The sequence below is a fragment of the Benincasa hispida genome, chromosome 5, assembly GCF_009727055.1.
Source record: "Benincasa hispida cultivar B227 chromosome 5, ASM972705v1, whole genome shotgun sequence".
NCBI lineage: Eukaryota > Viridiplantae > Streptophyta > Magnoliopsida > Cucurbitales > Cucurbitaceae > Benincasa > Benincasa hispida.
The window spans coordinates 33111830-33126612 of NC_052353.1; positions in this window are offsets into that span (position 1 = coordinate 33111830).

Here is a 14783-nt window from a genome sequence, read left to right on the forward strand (position 1 = left end):
ATAGCCTGAACATCTAAACAATCGAGTTACATTGTCTATGTGATAGACTTCATCATCTACATGATTGCCCTTGTTTCTACTCGATCGACTTCCTCCTCCACACCAAACTTCCTCTCTAACCAAAAGTAGCTAGTGCCACCACTCCTAGATTCTCACACCGATAATACCAGGGTCACCAAGTGGTAGTGTTCGATTTGGTTCAAGGATTGAATTACTGCTTGCTGCTTGTTCAACAATCGAGTTACTACTTGTTGTTTATTCGAGTTGTTCGCTGCGTTCATGAACAAGTTAGATCGAGGGATTTACTTGAAGAACGATTCTTCAAAGGTATAATCTCTCAACCTTTGTTTTTTTATTTCGAAAGCATGTTGTAATTGAAGTTTTATGCATAATCTATTCTATTTGACTGTAAACGTTTGCGTTCATTCACAATGGAATTTAAACGATCCACTTCCACTCAAAGATCCTCTGTAAATGAAGTTCCTTCAATTGGTATCAGAGCCAGGTTGTGTTCTGATTTCCAAATTCGGTTTACTGTATTGAATGTTGTTTATGGTTTGGTGGGCTTTAAGTATCTGCAATGCGTTTAAGTGTTAAATGTTTGTGGATGTTGTTGATGGATAATTTTGAGATAGTTGCTCTGTTTAATGCTTTCGTTTACATTTACAAAAGTTAATTGTAAGGGCCCCTACGTTTTTTAGCATAATAACTTGCAATCGACTCTGTATTCTTGTTGTGTTTTTGAGTCATTCGTGAAGAAGCTTAAGATGCAAAGAGTTGTTGTTTGCTTTGATGGAGAAGATAAAACGATGGTCACATTTGTAGCTCAAGCTAGATGATCGTTTAGATTTGGTTATGCGTTCGTGTGGAATTGTTCTACTCGATCATGTAGTATTTGCTAAATGATCGCATAGCTAATGCTACGCGATCGTGTAAAGAGTTTTCTCGATCGTGTTGCATTGGCTACATGATTGCATAGACGCTCGGGGGTAAACGATCGCATAGTATTTGATACTCGACACAAGGCATGCATGCTAAATGATCATGTAGGCTATCATGTTCATCGCATAGTCAATAGCTACATGATCGCATGGTANGCTATCATGTTCATCGCATAGTCAATAGCTACATGATCGCATGGTATACGATACTCGACGCTTGCTACTCGATTGTGTAGACTATCACGCTCATTGCATAGTAGTTAACTACACGATCGCATGGCATGCGTTACTCGAAGCGTGTTGCACGATCGCATGGACTTTCATGCTCATCACATAGTCCTAGGCCACACGATCATTGCTACACCATCGTTTATATTCAGAAGGATTTGCTACACAATCAAGTGATGAGGCTTCAAGGCGGGCGGTTCAAGATCCGGTTCACCTGTTCGAACCGGTTGACTCTATCTTTTGTAATAGTTTAGCATTTTTTTTTTTTTTTTTGGTTTTGAGACAAATTATTTCAGTCCATCAACTTTTATTAAATGTGCATGTGATGTATGTTTAGATTATATGCCATAATGTATGTCATATATAGTTTTAAAACCCACTATAGGTTATGCAATTTATTCATGCATCATCTTTATATTATAAGTGTTATAATATATTAGTTTGCATGATTAAATTACTTAAAGCATGCTCATGCATCATATAATATAAGAGTTATAATATATGCATGCATTAAAGCATATCCATGCATCATCTATATTATAATGTTATAATATAAGGTTGTATGTTAGCATGGATTGTATGATTAGTTCATTACTTAGTTATATAAAAGTTATATATATTAGTAATGAATGAACATTGGATGAAGCATGACACTTAGTTTTATTTATAAAAGTTATAAATACCTTGTGAATGTCTAGCTTAACAATGTGAATGGTTTTAATTGTTTCATTTTTTATTAGAGTTATAATTAATGAAATTAGAATTAAAATCAATAAGAAAGAGTTGCATGCACACCTTAGGCTTTAATCATGTTTTAAAAGTGTTTTAAATTTTGATTGAGATAGAACTAAGATCACGTTTCTAATAAGATTAGAAACTTAAGTTTAATCTTTTAATTTGGTTTAATAGGATTACATTGACTAATAAAAGATTAAATATGTAACAAATGTATCTATAAGGGGCCTTTTGGCTAAGGTTGGGGTATTTAAGTCAATGGAAACGTTGCACCCCTACCAAAGAACCTACCTAGAAAGGTGAATTAGATAGATTTGTTACATGCATGCAATTTTGATGAAAGTCTGTTAAAGTGTTTAATAAGACTTGAATCAAACTTGTTTAATCATCAAAAGCAAGTGTTTTTTTTTAGCAAATTAAATAAACCACTTAGTTAAAATCAGTAGCCGGATTTTCTAAGTTAACGAATCCCTAGGTAGAACATTCAGTTGGAGGTAATTGGGGTATATGATACTTCACTTTACCTCTACACATCTCCCTAAAAAGTTCACACCGTGAGATCTATCCTCGGCCTCAAGACACCTTTGGAGTGTCCCCCTATGGGTGGCATTTGGGTAGGTCAATAACAAGGTGAATGGAAAAACGTTCATAGTAAGTGAGAGCGGGACGTGTGATAACATATCCCTTGATTTCTCTCATTAAGTTGGATAAAGTTTTAGTGCATTGCCTCGTGGAACCTTGAGAGTGTCCCCCTAAAGGATGGTTGTTTTGCACAACTCTTTATTTGATCTCCAGAAATGGATAAGGTTGCTTTAGTCTCTTGTCCTAATTGGCTTTTCCCTATCGTTGGCTCATTAGGACGGGAATCTAGGGCCTAAAATGAGGGGTTACACTTACACAGAATTGTTAAGGATGCTAACAAATTCTGGACCGAACAATGGTGACTATTAAATTCAGTTACAAGGAGTTGTTTCTGTCTAATGGTTGAGATTGTCTCATTCCAGTAAAGAGGCACTTGATCACCCTACGGTAACTTTTGTCCTACCTCACTGGAGCATCATTACAAAATAGATGTCCCTTAGGATACAATAAAACTATTTTGCTAAAACTTAATTAGTAATAAAAATGGTTTAATGCAAGTAGACTTATTAAGTTTGTTCATTTTTTAGCAATTTTAAATTATGGCTACTGCTACTTTGTCTTTACTTGATGCTGACAAATTGACTGGCGAGAATTACGCTAGTTGAAAGAACACGATAAATACAATTTTGATCATTGATGACTTACGGTTCGTCCTTCTAGAGGAGTGTCCTCCTATTCCACCTCCTAACGCTACTCGAAACATTCGAGACATGTATGAGTGCTCGACACGGGCGAACAAATAGGCCCAAGCGTATATCTTGGCCAGCCTTAATGACATTTTGGCCAAGAAGCATGAGCCCATGATCATTGCACGCGAGATCGTGGAGTCCCTGAAGGGAATGTTCGGACAACCATCCGCACTTCTCAGGCACAATGCTCTTAAGTACATCTTCAACTCACACATGAAGGAGGAAACATTTGTTCAGGAACATGTTCTCAATATGATGGTCCACTTCAATGTGGCAAAGATGAGTAGGTCGAGCATCAATGAGGCCAGCCAGGTTAGCATTATTCTGGAGTTATTACCAGAAAGTTTCCTTCACTTTGTAAGCAATGCTATTCTGAACAAGGTTGATTACAACCTTACAACTCTACTCAATGAGTTGCAGACGAAGAAGGTTGGTAAGGTAAATGTTGCCTCATCTTCCAAAAAGTTCCATAAAGGTTCGACTTCTGGAACTAAGTTTGCATCTTCTACTTCTGGCACCAGAAAGTGGAAGAAGAAGAAGGGTGGTAAAGGGAAAGCGCCTGTTAACCCATAACCTGCTGCTCCACGGGGTAGGCAACCAGTGAGGGTTGACAAAGGGAAGTGTTTCCATTGCAACCAGAACGGGCACTAGAAGTGGAACTACCCACGTTATTTGGCTAAGAAGAAGAAGGCCAAACAAGGTAAATACGATTTACTGGTTTTAGAATCTTGTTTAGTGGAGAATGATGATTCTGCCTGGATTATTGACTCTGAGGCCACTAACCATGTTTATTCTTCATTTCAGGGAATTAGTTCTTGACGGTAGCTTGGTGCTGGTGAGATGACGATGCGAGTCCGAACCAGACACGTCGTCTCAGTTGTGGCAGTGGGAGGTCTCCAGTTGACTTTATAGAATAGGTTTATCATTTTGAATGATGTGTATGTAGTTCCCGAGTTAAAAAGGAACTTAATTTCTGTAAAGTCTTTACTCAAATGTAGATATCAACTTAATTTTTCTGTAAATAAAGTCTTTATTTTGAAAAAAAGTGTTGATATATGTTCGGCTCGACTGGAAAATAATTTGTATGTGTTAAGGTCGTTAGCAACAAATTCTGTCCATAACATAGAGATGTTTAAAATTTCTGTAACTCAAAACAAATGACTTAAAATTTCTCCTAAAGAAAATGCCCAACTTTGGCACCTACGTTTAGGGCACATTAATCTCAATAGGATTGAGAGGTTGATGAAGAATGGACTTCTAAGCGAGTTAGAAGAAAATTCTTTACCAGTGTGCGAGTCATGCTTTGAAGGAAAAATGACTAAAAGGCCTTTTACTGGAAAAGGTTATATGGCTAAAGACCCTCTAGAGCTAGTGCATTCAGACCTTTGTGGTTTGATGAATGTACAAGCCAGGGGAGGCTATGAATATTTCATCTCTTTTACTGATGTTTATTCGAGGTATGAGTACGTTTATTTAATGTAACATAAGTTTGAGTCTTTTGAAAAGTTCAAAGAGTTTAAGGTTAAGTTAAAAACGCATTAAGTAAAACGATTAAAACACTTCGATCTGATCGAAGTGGAGAGTTTTTGGATTCTGATTTCTAGGACTATATGATAGAACATGGAATAGTTTTCCAACTCTCAGCACCTGGTACACCCCAGCAGAATGGTGTATCAGAGAGGAGAAATCGAACCCTGTTTGACATGGTTCGATCGATGATGAGTTACACTTCCTTACCTGACTCGTTTTGGGGTTTTGCAATAGAGACTACAACTTATATCCTGAACTGTGTTCCCTTTAAGAGTGTTGTCAGAACACCTTTGGAGTTGTGAAATGGTCATAAAGCTAGTTTACGTCATTTTCGTATCTGGGGTTGCCCAACACATGTGCTTGAGGCTAATCCTAAGAAACTGGAATCACGTTTGAGGTTATGCCTATTTGTAGGCTACCCCAAAAAGACTCGAGGGGGTTATTTTTATGATCATAAAGAAAACAAAGTATTATTATCGACAAATGTTACTTTTCTTGAGGAGGATCATATAAGGGAGCACAGACCTAAAAGCAAAATCGTGTTGAATGAGCTTTCCAAAGAAACTATTGAATCTTCAACAAGAGTTGTTGAAGAGCTTGCTACCTCAACAAGAGTTGTTGATGTAGGTTCATCTAGTAGGTCAAATCCACCTCAAGTGTGGAGGGAACCTCGACGTAGTGGGAGGGTTGCGAACTCATCTATTCGCTATATGAGTTTAACTAAAATCCTAGCTATGGTAGCTGATGGCGAGGTTGAGGATATATTATCTTACAAAAAAGCAAGGAAGGATGTTGACAGAGATGAATGGATCAAAGTCATGGATCTCAAAATGAAGTCTATGTACTTCAATTCCGTTTAGGATCTTGTAGATCAACCTGATGGGGTTAAATCTATAAGTTGTAAATGGATCTACAAGAGGAAACAGGGTGCTAATGGGAAGGTGTAAACCTTCAAGGCTAGACTGAAGGCAAAGGGTTATACCCAGGTAGAAGAAGCCGACTATGAGGAGACTTTCGCGCCTGTTTCCATACTAAAGTCTATCTCCATCCTCCTATCCATTGCCTTGTATTATGACTATGAAATATGGAAAAGAGATGTCAAGACTGCTTTTCTGAATGGAAATCTTGAGGAGACAATTTATATGGTGCAACCCAAGGGATTCATAGTCCAAGGTCAAGAGCAAAAGGTTTGCAAGCTGAATCGGTCCATTTATGGACTGAAACAGACATCTCGATCTTGGAACATAAGGTTTGATACTATGATCAAATATTATGGCTTTGATCAGAATGTTGATGAACCTTGTGTCTACAAGAAAATCATCAACAGTTCAAAAATTTTCCTACTGTTGTATGTAGATGATATCCTACTCATAGGGAATGACGTAGGCTTACTAACTTCAGTTAAGAACTAGCCAGCGACCCAATTCCAAAATGAAAGATTTGGGAGAGGCTTAGTTTGTTCTTGGGATTCAAATCTTTCGGGATCGAAAGAAAAAAATGCTAGCACTGTCTTAAGCATCATACATTGATAAGATGCTGATCAAGTACTCGATGCAGAACTCCAAGAGGGGCCTATTGCCTTTTAGGCACAAAGTTACTTTATCTAAGGAACAATGTCCTAAGACACCTCAAGAGATTGAGGAAATGAGGCAAGTCCCATGTGCATCTGTCATAGGCAGTTTGATGTACATGATGTTATGTACTAGACTTGACATCTGCTACGCAGTGGGGATAGTCAGTAGATATCAGTCTAATTAAGAATATGATCACTGGACAATCCTCAAGAACATCCTCAAGTATCTTTGGATAACGAGGAACTACATGCTTGTGTATAGTTCTAAGGATTTGATCCTTATAGGATACATTGACTTTGATTTTCAAACTGATAGAGATTCTCGGAAATCCACTTCAGGATCAGTGTTCATTCTTAACGAAGAAGCTGAAGTGAATTAATTTTAAACCATTTAAAATTAATTAAGACCTACATATGCATCCAATTCTTGATTATAGATTTTAATTTCTAATTCATTAATCATATAACTCTTACAAATTAATGAATTATTTAAACCTATAACATACGTACTAACGACGTTAGTTAAATATAACAATTATATTACCTAAGTAATATCATGCTGCATGCATTTCTAATTTCATTAACAAACATAATATAAAAAGTATACTAAGCTATTAATGAGCTATGTATATAATAAACTGCTTTTAATCATACACTAAAAGAAATAATATAACACTTATATTATAAACGTGCATATTATATATATACATCATGCATGTACATACTTTAGGAATAGCCTAAACTTTAACTATAACATTTATATTTAAATATGATGCATGATTATGCTTAACCTATGGTGGGATTTTAAATCTAAATGGCATATAATAAGCAATATATAAATAATATAATTTGAACATACATCTCATACACATTACAATATGTTATAAGCATTAATAGACCAATATTTGGCACCCTAAACAAATAATTAAATTAATATAATTGTAAAACGAATAAATTGAAAAAAAATAAGTGAAAACCGCTACAGTTGCTCGAACTCAGGACGGGGACCTTGCGCGCGCACCTATGAAGTTCGGAGCATTACGGCGCTGTACTCTAGCACTATGACACTACGGAAAAATTGTCCGTCTTGCCTCGCATCGAAACGACGCTTTTCTATAAATGTTTAGATTTGTTCCATTTCTACAGCTCTCCTTTGTTTTCCGGTGTTCTCCATAGCAATCAAGCACCACGAATGACCTGGACAACAAATTATAGACTCGATTGCATAAAATTAAATGCTCAAACAAAAAATGCCTTACAATTCGATCAAATCAAAAGCAATACGAGATCTAAGTGCCAAATATCGAAAACAACTATTATGCAAAAAAAAAAAAAAAAAAAAATTAAAAATACATCATTCATCGCATAAAATACAATACAGAAATTCACCCACCAAATCAAGTTTTTACTTCGCTTAAATCAAAAGCAAAGACAATTCCATTGGCTTTGATACCAATTGAATGGATTGAATGCTAACATGGAAGCATTTAAATGTTTTTTTTTCGAATTACGAAGGGAATAACACAAAATTGACATTATAGAAAAGAAAATGTTAAGCATTCAACAAAGAGAATTTAGAAAGAAAAAAAACCTTTGAAGACCAATTTCTTCAAAGACCTCTGTGAATTTCCTCTACATGAACTCCCAAGAACAAGAACAATAAGACACCGCCAGTAGATTACCCGACTATCCTTAGGGAAGATCAATTGATTGTGGGATTCAAATGGGCAGGGAGTAGATGAATTTTGAGAGAATGATTTTCTCTGAGAGATTAAAAGAGATAAAAAAATATGCAAAGTAGTGAGATTGAGAGACATAACACTTTTCTATTTCTATATAAAACACAAAAACCAACGTGAGGGGAAATAACTTCCCCTCACTCCCATTCTCCACTCCTCCCCATTTTAAAATTAATTATTTTATTTAATTAATAAATATTTTAAATCATATTTAATATATAATAAATAATTAAATAAATATTAATTAATTAATTAATTAATTAACTATTAGTTAATGAATATAAATATGACATATTTATTTCATCATGTATTTCAATCATATAAAAATGCATATATCTTTCTTAGCCTATAGTCTTAATATGAATCCAATTCATATTAATTTAATATTTGAATCTTATTTAAATATTATTATCTCATATTATCAATTTTAATTATAAATCATATTTATAATTGTCGAAAATAGCTTGTTAACCTAGGGGCTTTTTTGTAATTTTTTATGCACCTAGGGTTTCCCAGTGTCTATTTATTTGATCTGTTTCCTTGTATTCTATGTATCAGAACAATAATAATAAAAAAAAAGTCTTTATCGTAGTTTTCTCTCCCTATTCTAGGGTTTTCCACGTAAACTGTGTGTTCTTTCTCTATTCTCTTTTTTATCATGGTATCAAAGCAAGGCGACGAAACCATAGCCGTCATCGACGAGAATCAACGATAGTCTTCTTCAACAGCCTCCATGAGAATCGGCGGAGCCATAAATTTCGATATCACAGCAACAATTCAGGCAGCCATCAAACGATAACTCAAAGACGCACTGCCTCAACAGGTTCCAGCCGCTGTTCTTCAGCAGCCATCGACCGATTTCCATCCCAGATCGGAGCCAAGCCCAATGGTTTGATTTCAGCAGTCGTTCGATGGCCAATCGACCCTTCCATCCCAAATTACAGCATCGAGCGATGATCGAAGCTAGCAGGTTATGCCAAGTTCAGTCGATGATCGATACCAAGAGGTTGCGGTAGGTCCTTCCTGGTCGTAGCTCTCGCTCTCGCCAAGCCCAGTCGATGGTCGATACCAGGAGTTCGCGGCTGGTTCACTTCAAACGCAGCTTCTGTTCATGATAACTCTAGCCGGTGGGCGTTCGCAACTCCTATTCGTGAAGAAACCAGCCGATGATCAAAGTTGGGTCCTTGCGGCTGACTCTTTTCAATCTCAGCCATTTGTGACAGCATCCTTCCCTGTTAAACAAAAAATTCCAGCCGTGACAAGTAGTAGTGACGTGACCCATTGCCCTACCAAGATTCGACATTGTTTCGTCTATCTCCAACAGAAAATTGAAAACTTTGGAACAGTTCTTGGCATGAACCCACAAACTGTTCAACCAAAATTCCCCACCAACGTACCGCTCTATTCTGAGAATCCGGTAAACCCTTTCTTTGCTCTATACAATATGAATTATTTTTCTGGCTCGATGAAAAATTATGAAGAGTTCATCATTGGAGAAAAGTTGAATGACCAGAATTATTTTTCCTGGTCTCAATCAACCAGACTGGCTTTGAAAGGACGTCATAAATTTGGGTACTTGACGGGAAAGATACCAAAACCTGAAACGGGTGATCCTCAAGAACGTATCTGGAAAAGAGAAGACTCTTTGTTACGGTCAGTTCTTGTTAATAGTATGAAACCCCAAATTGGTAGGCCATTACTTTATACTGCAACCGCCAAAGATATTTGGGATGTTGTACAGAAACTTTACTAAAAAAAAGGCAGAATGCGTCTCAACTGTACACTCTATGCAAGCAAGTCAACGATTGACCATGGATGTAACATCCTACTTTAATAAACTGTCCCTGTTATGGAAAGAAATGGACCTGTGTCGAGAAATCATCTGGAATTGCACATAAGACGGGGCTCAGTATTTAAAGACTGAGGAAGCCAATCATATGTATGTTGGGTTTTATGTCCTAAAACTCGCAGTTTGTAAAATGATAAACAATTTCTATAATCAATAAACTTATTATTGATTTCATAAATTGTATGAATTTCTAAATCTAATAAACTAAGACCCATGACTATTGCATGAGTACTTGAACTTTATGTGGAGACATAAGAGTGGATAAGGTTCAAGTAAATAGTCAAAATGATCAATGGTACATGAATAAGGTTGGGTACCTTATTCTGGTAACACCATTTTATGCAGCCTACTCTGTAGTTGTTACAAAGAGTTGTAAAGTGCTACATATGATGTGATCCTAATTCCTACATGTTATGACATGAGAAGTGGAGGCATCCTATGCAATGAGTTTGCATAAGATTGAATCAAGAAATAAGTCATTCTTACTTTATAACGCTGTTTACTGTATAAGACTGACTATTTTACCTAGATGACCTAGGTAACTCGATCTTAATCCTGAGCTAACTATGAACTTTTGTTTATTCGAGATTGCCCTTAGATTTGCATAGGTGAGTGTTGGCTCAATAGCACCGGCTCAATAAGACTCCCATTTCAAGGGTAAGACCGAATAGATAGCTGGGGACATAGGGTGTAAGTCGGAGTTCACGCCTACTTGATTTATGGATAAAAGAAAGGTTGTTCTCTGAAGTACTGAATCCAGGTGTTGAACAAGGGGCCTCACCCTCTCACTAGGCTGAGAGAGTTTGGTTTAGTGATTGGATAACAAACCAGTTGTTCATTAGAGAATCAGTAGGAACTTGAGGAAGAAGACGTAATCTCGGGGGTAAAACAGATATTTGACTCAGCCGTTATTACGAACAACCTGTGAAGGGTCGACTTGCTGAGTTTGGTTAAATCATGTGGACATGATATATCTATAGTGAGGGAAGTGCAACTATGGGCTTTAGTGGAGTGACCCATTAGTTAACGAATGGCGATTAATTTGGTCTAATGAGTTTAGCCAATTAATCTCGGATCGTTGGAGCCCATGATCTATAGGTCCGCGAGGTCCCCCTACTAGCTTATAACGGACTAGCTCTAGAATAGAGTGATAAGTTAATTTGAAATGTTTAAATTAGAATTAAGAGAATTAGTAATTATATAGTAATTATATGAAATATAATTACATGTTTAATTTGAGAATTAAACTGAATAGGAGAATTTATATATTTAAATATGATTTAAATATATAAAGATAGATATGTGTAAAAATTAATTTAATATTTGATATTAAATTAATTAAGTTTTTTTTAAAAATTAATTTATGAAATTAATTTTATTTTTCAATTTTTAAATCAAAATGGATTTTAAAATCAATTTTTTATTTTTGAGATAAAATTGGAAAATAGAAAAACAAAACACAAAATGGAAAAATCGGTTTTCCATTATTCATCACCTAACTTGCACACATAAATAACATTCACTTTGCCTTGTCTTACTCCAAGCATGAGTTGTAACTCATGCAACTCTCTCCCTTGCATGTTGATCTGCAATATAATGAAGAGTTTGGAGTAAAATTTGAGTATGCAATCAAGAGAAAATTTTAGAGAAAATTCGGGTTGAAGAAAGGGTTCTTCAACAAGATTGCTACAGTGAGCATTTCTCTTTCATCCCTTGATTCAAGCTTTTTTTTAGTCCCACAACTCAATCTAGAGCACCAAGAGAATAGTGGGGATGATCTTGAGGTGGTCTGCAACAAGATTTGGAGAAGATTGTAGCTGGAGAACAAGCTTTGAAGAAGTTCTACATGATGTATGTCATGAAACTCACTTGTTTTTTACAAGAGCATGCTTTGTATTTTGCCAAATGTCTTCGTACTACTATTCCTTTCGCAGTGCCCAAAAGCTAAATCTTCTAGAAAAGACGGAAAAAAAATGAAAAATATAATTAAAGGAGGAAATTTGTTGGTAATAAATATTTAGAATTTTATATAAGATTTCAGTGCTTAGAGTGCTTAAATGATCCTTGTGCTTCCGCTGTTGCTGATACAATCCTACAGTCTATGACTTATTAGCTGGGTTAAACTCTAAATTCGATGTTGTTCAAATTCGAATATTGGGCCAACACCCTATACCCTCCCTCATGGAGGTATGTTTAGAAATACGGCTAAAAGAGGATAGATTGGGTGCCTAAGATTTCGTATAATTTATTGCCTGTCGGTAAAATTACAAGAGATTTGAGTTGTCAGGTAGTTTTTTCACCCGACTCTGTTTTATTTTAGGATTTGAGCTCGGAGACGACGATTGATACTACCCGGTATGATAGGGGGCTCTACTTCCTGACTAATGATACTTCCTCTAAGGATGATTATAGGACCAGTTTCATTTCCTTAAATTTTTCTACTTCTGAGAATGATTTTATGTTGTGGCACTTTCACCTAGGGCATCAAAATTTTCAATACATGAAATATCTGTTTCCTCATTTGTTTTGCAATATTAATATATCTTCTTACTGTGATGTTTGTATTCGGGCCAAACAGAGTCGTGTCTCCTTTCATTCTCAGTCTTACAAACCGTCCAGACTCTTCACCCTAGTTCACAGTGACGTCTGGGTTCCCTCACCAACTACCACCTCCACAGGTAAATGCTGGTTTGTCACCTTTATAGATTATCACACTCGGCTTACTTGGGTATTTCTTCTCACTGATAAGTCCGAGGTGTCATCAGTATTCCAGCAATTCTATACCACTGTGGAAACTCAATTTAACGTGAAAATTTGAATTCTAAAAAGTGACAATGGGCGAGAGTTTTTTAATGCCTCTTTCTGAGACTACCTTGTTTCTAAAGGGATTATCCACCAAAGATCGTGTGCCTACACCCCTTAGCAGAATGGAGTAGCCGAGCGAAAAAAACGTCATTTGGTGGAAGTTGCCCGTTCCTTGATGTTGTCCACCTCTCTTCCGTCCTACCTATAGGGGGGATTTTATTCTTACTGTCGCCCACCTAATCAATTGCATGCCTTCTCCCGTCCTTAACTTTCACAATCCATTGGATTTTTTTAAAGAGTCATATCCAACCACTCGCTTGATCTCAGATGTACCACTTCGGGTATTTGGTTGTGTTGCCTTTGTTCATTTCCATGGTCCAAATCACACGAAATTTACCTCTCGTGCTCAAAAGTGTGTCTTTGTTGGGTATCCTCTCCACCAACGTGGGTATAAATGTTACCACCCGTCTTCTCGCAAATATTTCGTTTCCATGGATATTACCTTTCTTGAGGATCAACCATTCTTCCCCATTAGTCATCTTTAGGAGGAGAATCCTAGTGAAAAGACTAACTGGTCCACATATGCAGTTCCCTTAGAGTCATCTCCTATTCCTGAACATGTCGGTTCTATTCTTCCTACCAACCAGGTCTCATGGATAACATACTATAGGAAGAATCTCAGGAAGGAAACAGTGCCACCTATCGTATCTCCGGCTCCGGTCTATGAGTTAGACCTAGCATCAAGTCCAAGTATGTGTATTCCTAAAACTAAAGATATTGGTACTTGTGCTGAGATTGACAATTGCAAAGAGAAAAAAGGCAAAGAAGGTGCTGACAGTATCGCCAAGGAAACCATGGCAGATGGAGAGACAGTTGAAAAAATAATAGGGTAAGGAAACAATCCCAGAAAATGAAAGTCGTACTAGAAAAGATGATGATGTGGAGTGTACCTCTGAAGATGAATCCTCTGTTGAGCAGACAACCAATCACAGTGGGAAACTTGACAGGATGGAAAGTCGTGATGCATCTCTCGATCTCCCTATAGCCCTGAGAAAAGGCACTCGATCATGTACGAAGTATCCTATGCACAGTTACATGGCATACAGTAACTTGTCACCCGAGTTCAAGGCTCTTACTACCAGCCGAGATACAATGATGATACCGAGTAGCATACATGTTGTGATGGAAACTCTAGAATCGAAAGTTGTAGTTATGGAAGAAATGAAAGCCCTTAAGAAAAATGGGTCATGGGATCAGGTGGTTCTTCCCAAAGGGGACAAGCCGGTTCGGTGCAAATAGTTTTTTGCCATAAAGTACAAGTCTGATGGAACAATTGACCGATACAAGGTCAGACTGGTTGCCAAAGGCTTTACTAAAACCTTTGGAGTGGATTACTCTACGACGTTCTCCCCCGTGGCCAAACTTAATACTATCCGGGTGTTGCTATTAGTTGCTGTAAACAAGGATTGACCTCTTCATCAACTGGATGTAAAGAATGAATTCCTCAATGGGGAACTTAAATAGGAAGTCTACGTGAGTCCTCCCCCGGTTTCAAGAGTCAGTTCAAACATCGGGTGTGCAGATTAAGGAAGTCTCTATATGGGTTGAATAGTCCCCGAGAGCTTCGTTTGACAGATTCACCACTTTTGTTAAAGCACAAAGGTATACCCAAAGGCACTCAGATCACACACTATTTACAAAAAAGTCAACTTCAGTGAAGATTGCAGTTCTCATTGTTTTTGTTGATGATATCGTGTTATCTGGTGACGATGATGCTGAGATTATGAGACTTAAAGCAAAAATGACCAAAGAGTTCAAGATTAAAGACCTTGGGAAGTTGAGATATTTCCTCGGAATGGAAGTAGCTCGATCAAAAGAAGGTATTTCAGTATCTCAACGGAAGTACACTTTTGACTTACTCAAAGAGACAGGTATGACTGGGTTTAAACCTGTTGACACCCTGATAGAATATAATTCAAAGCTCAGCAATATAGATAACAGAGTCTCTATCAACAAAGAAAGGTATCAACGATTGGTTTGGAAGTTGATCTA